We start from the raw sequence: 5,509 nt of genomic DNA, 5'->3' as shown, positions 1-5,509 counted from the left end.
GGCTCTTTGAAAGGAACAGAGCCAGAAGATCCGGCTCCCGTCAAAGAGCCGTAAATGCCATCACTACCAGTACGGTAATAGCCTTTCAGTTCCCCCCAACAATTTGTATTGAATTAAATCAACATGGAACCAGTAATCACTAACTTTGTTTTCCCCGGCCCCTTATTGGAGAACACCCAGCTAGTAATATAGCAACCAAGCTTCAGCTAGCGGCAGTCAGAAACTCATGTATCTTCGAATCTACTTACAAATTAATATGGGGAAGTGTCAGTTCAACCATATTTGGTTGGAAAACATCTAATTTAGTGCGGTGAAACCAGTGGAGGGGAACGTGTTTGAAGCCTGCTGCACATTTTGCAAAATAAATTAGCGTTTGTTTTGCTAATGTAGCGTTAGCTAGTGCAGCAGCTCCCGCAACAACACCAGGGGACCTCCGGGCGACGTTTGGGTCTACGTCAACCCTAAAAGCGGAGGTGCTGTAGACGCTAAATACCGTAGCTAAACCAGAGTCCTGCACGGGTCTGATTTTCAAGACCCGCTCCCGCCCCGCACCCGCGACGTGCAATACCGAACCGCCCCGCTACCCGCACATATTGCCAATTAGTTCCGCAACCGACCCGACCCGCCGGCACAAGATCCGCAACCCGACCCGAACCCGCATATATATGAGCAGTGAAAACGTGCAATTATTAACACACGCAGTTGCATATTTGGCTCAAAAAGCGTGGGATGTTGGTTATTTTCTCCATGACACCAAAAGCCTCCCAGACGTTGGATTTCGCTCTTGAGGAAGAGTTATTGAAAATGCTGTATTCTCCGCTAGAGAGCTTCACCTCAGCCATTCAGAATGTGGCGCGCTCAGCAGCAGATAGATGCGCTGCAGAGGTTATGATTATGCTCGGTCCCGCGGGGGAGAGGTCTGAGGATTTAAACATGAAACTAAATTATTATTATTTAAATATATTTATCATGCAACACCCGCAACCCGACCCGCATCATCTTTGTTTTACCCAGAACCGAACCCGGAAAAAAGCGTTTGAAAAAATACCACCCGCGAATCACCTTTTTTTGCGGGTCACCCGTCGGGTACCCGCGGATACCCGACCCGATGCAGGACTCTGACCCATGGCACAGATGTACGATTTCACAAGAGCTGACGGAAGGCGGTCCAGGACACAGCGTCTAAAACTTTGAATATATGGACCGGTTAATTTATTGGTGTATTAGAGAACGTGCGTTAGTTCTGCTGCTGTGTTCTCACTTTCCTCGTGGGCTTGTCTGACCGTGGTTTCGGGACAGTTGTGGTGTAGTCAAGCGGCGAAGCCAGGATGCGGTCTTCTCAAATAGACGTAAAGTCGTAATTAAGTCTCTGAGATAAGAACGAAATAGCAGAGTGGAAAATTTCTCGAAGTGCAGGGAGATGCTGTTCACCTGATTTGATAATCTCAGGGACAACTCTTATTGCGGTGTATCCATATGTGCGTGGGTGCTGTTGAGGAAGGAGTGCAGTGTAGATGTGGTTAGTGTTGTCGTGTGAGGACGGTGTCTACTGCGTCGACGTAGCCTGCTCAACTGCAGTGTCGACCTAGTGCACTGTGCTATGGGGGACCCAGAGGGGAGGTTTTGCGCCTCTCTGGAGCTCCACCTAGAGTATAAGTCGGTGTACGTCTTCGGACGTACAATAATTTGGATAACCTAAGATGTATTGTTTTACCGTCTCGAGCGTCGTAAGAGACGAGGGGTCTCTTAACGGGAGGATGTGTACCAGTATTATTGGGGGTCTGGTGACAATATGGTTATTGCGGAAGCCCCACACTGTCGCTGTAGGCGATGTGTGGTAAGTGTAGAGGTGCCCTTCGCATCATGAGCGGCGGTCGTACTTACTCTCTGGCCTCACCTATTACGTCGCACACTTTGAGGGAGTGTCGGGAAATGACGGCTAGTGAACCCGTCGCTGGACCGCGCACTTCGAGAGTGGCGTCACTGTGAGTAGAGTACTAGGGTGATCGCCTGTGTTAGTGGGTTCTTCAGGAGAGGGGGGTCGCGTCGGGTTACCCTATTGTTTTTTGTGGAGGACGAGATGTTAGGGTCCTTGTCATCCAGAACTGCGCCGGGAAAAAATGAATGAGGAGCGATAAGAAAAGATGTTATAGTATGGGACCTTTTCTTGTGCGTTTCCTCGCTCCCTCAGTCGGTGGCTAACGCAGCATGTTAGTTACACAACTAGCGTGTCGGTTGTCGGTGCCGATACCTTCCGTCGGATGAGTTAGCTGTCCCTCCTCAGTGCTGTCGGCTCGCGTCTGTGAGACTTGGCGTCGGGTCCCGCCGACGACAAGGACCCGCGGCGTGTGGCATACGAGGGATGTAGCGGTCGGCGTTACATTATAAGCTTTAACGTTATACGTTTAGCTTTGGTCTACCCCTCGAGTGGTCTCCGGGTGTCGTCGGGCTCCGAGAGCACCCATTTACGCTCGCTCAATGGCCTCTGAGTCTGGAACCCGGAGTGCGCGTGGATCGCGGAGTCTACCCGTTAAACCGAGACCCCACATAGGCGACGTGATGTGTTGGGTTTTTTGGTGTGGTGTGTGTGTGGGTGTTGTGTTTGTTTGTTGCCTGGTGTTTGTTGTGTTGTTGGTTGTGTTTGTGTTGGGGGGGTTGTGATGGTGGGGGTTTGTGAGGTGGTTATTGTTGGTTGCGGGCTGCTTGTATGATGGGGTGGTTGTGGTGGGTGTGGGCTGTTGTTTGTGGGGTGGGTGGGTTGTGTGTGTTGTTTGTGGAGGTGTTGGGTTGGTTGTTGTTGGTGTTTGTGGTGGATTTTTTTTTGGTTTTTTTGTTTGTTTTGTGTCGTTATGTGGGTATGTCGTTAGTTTTTGTTGGTTTTCGGTTTTTTTGTTGCTTGTGGTTTTTTCTGTTGTCACTTTTAGCTTTTTTGTTCCGTGCTAGGTGTGGGTTTATTTGTTGTGATGGTTTTTTTTTTGTGTCAAGTGTTATAGGTGTGTGTTAGGGGGGTCTGTCTTGTCTGTTGTTGTTCGGATTTATTGGAAGGTTTGACCGTTTGGTGCTGTTGGTGTGGTGGTTGGTGGAGTGTGTCGCTAACGAGGGAGTGTTGGTAGCAGTTACCTGGATTTTGGGGAGAGTTGTCGTTTGTTGTTGGGAGCTTTTTAGGAGGTCGTTTAGTCGGAGTTTGGTGGTCTTGTAGGGCTTTGGTGTTTGGTAGTGTTTCGTAGGTGTATGTGGGGTGGTTGGTGTGGCCTTTCTGAGTGTTGGTTTGTGTGTGTGGTTTGTTTAGTTGTGGTGGTTAGTAGCCGTGTTGTTGTTTTGTGTGTGGTTGGGTTGTTGGGGTGGTTGTGGGGTGGTGTGTGTTTTTTGTGACCGAACTTTTTGTTAGATATTTGTCTTCGCGAAGGTTGTTGGGGATAAACGGTGGTGTTTGGACGCTATTAAAGTTTGTGGTGGGTGGGGGGTGTGGGTTGGTCGTGGTTGGGTCTTTTGGTTGGTGCTGGGGTTGTGTTGTCTTTTGGTCAGGTAGATTTTATTGATTGTATGGTTCCTGTGTGTTTTTGAAGCACTTGTGGCGCCCTTGTGGTGTTGGGTGAGGTGGGGTTCCTTGTGGGGGGTTTGTTGGTGTTTTGTTCTGGTTGTGTTCTCTGGTGTGGTTTGGTTTTTTTATTTTTTGGTGTGTGGGCGTGTATGTTGGGTTGGTGTCGGGGGTGTTTGTTGTTGGGTTTTGTGTTGGCTGTTGTTGTGGTGGTTGGTTTTTTTTTGCTCCGGGTGGTTTTTTCTGGCTGTGTTTTGACGCATATTTGTAAGTTGTATGTGTGGTGGGTGGGTTATGTGTTTCGTGTGGGCTCTCTGTACTCGAGTGGTATGTTATGTTATGGGGTGGTAGGTAGGGTGGTTTGGTTGGGGATGGGTGTTGTTATAGGGTTGGGCTGGGTGTGGTTTTGGGTTGGTGGCTCTGGTTTTGGGTGTCATTGTGGTTACTTTGTAGGCCGTTGTCGACCTGTGGATTGTTTGGTTTTGCGGAGGGTAGTCTGCGGCAAAGGTTACCCGCCGCCAGTTTAGCGCGGTCCTTTGTCGCTCTCCGGGGGGGTCCGCGTACTTTCCCCTGTGGCGCTCTGGACGTGTGTCGCTTCCTCAGACCCTTTTGCACTCACCTAATGTCGGATGAGCGATGTCTGCTAGGTGGTTGTAGAAGTTTTCGGTTTTATCTTGAAGACTTATGTTTGGAGGTCATTATTTGTAGGAAGTAAGTTACTGGTGCTAGTGACACCTGTTTACTGAAGGTACCGGGTGCCTTACCGTAGGTCGGTCTTCCAATGACGGTGGGAGATTCCTTCGAACCGGAGGACCGATGTCGATGAGACCCTCTTGTGGGCGTCCGACCAGCACCACCTCCGGACTCGACAGGTAGATGGCTTTCCTTACTTAACAGTGAGGCCGGGGGACTGACATTATTTTTTAGGAGCAAACTTCGGACGTAATTTACATTTGGGCGGGGTAGCGGGACTGTTATGAAGACTGATGGCCGTGTGGTTTGTTTGAGTCGAACAGTAGGGTCTCTATGTTCTGATGAAGGTGATGCGATACGGTGTTGGAGACGGTTAATAACTAAGTATGAACCTCTAAATTATAAGTGCCGTTGCGGGGGGAGAACGTGAAACGGTGACTCAACAGCGATGAAGACCTGACGGAGTAGACTGTGTCGTACAATTACAGGGTGTGTTGTGGGTTCCCGGTGTGCGTAGTTGGCCAGTAGTTGTTTGAAGCGGGGGTAAGTCGTTGGACGTCACATACTGAACCCCCACAGGACTGGTGTTTTGGTAGAGATACCTCGATAGAAAGGTTAGGGGTGAGTCGGTCCGCGGTTTACGGTTTAGGCGAAGTCCTTGGGACTCCTTATAGTTGGGCCTGTGGTACTGGGCGACCTGGGCAGGTCGTAGAAGAAGGCGGGCTTGAAGAGTAGTCATTACTTCAGTCACCGTATCGTGTTGGTCAGGGAATTTTCAGAGGCAACTAGCGTGCGGGGGAGTTTTGGTGCTACCGTACGCAAGAGCGCGGAAGTACGGGGAACCATGTAGGCTCGCTCGGACGCCTCTACTTCTATCGACCCGCGACAGGAACTCGCCGCCGAGTTCCGAGTCCTGGAGTGACCAAGTGGCAATCGGATCGCACTTGTGGTCTTCGGATGCGTTTCAGGAGTCTCTGCGTGCCAGGGTATAGAGAGGAGGGGTAGTTGTTGCCATTTAGCCGTTTGTTTGGTTCGTTGAGAAGAGGTGCTATTGTGGAGGAAGTTTGTGTGGTTCGGGAGTATGGTGTGAGGTGCTTCTTGTCTTGTTTGAACGGCGGAAGGAATGTGTTGTTATCAAATATGGTATTTTTGGCGAGGGAGGAGAATCGCGAGACGTGAGTTGCAATGTTGACGCTGGTGTTCGGACCCTGTTGGGTCGGAGACAAGCGACACAGTGCCTGTAGGGAAGTCTCTCCAACTCCCGTGAGCTCCTTCTCT

This window comes from Notothenia coriiceps, unplaced genomic scaffold (assembly GCF_000735185.1).
Source record: "Notothenia coriiceps isolate Sejong01 unplaced genomic scaffold, NC01 NC01_scaffold00020081, whole genome shotgun sequence".
Classification (NCBI taxonomy): Eukaryota; Metazoa; Chordata; class Actinopteri; order Perciformes; family Nototheniidae; genus Notothenia; species Notothenia coriiceps.
This window is presented reverse-complemented; position numbering follows the sequence as displayed.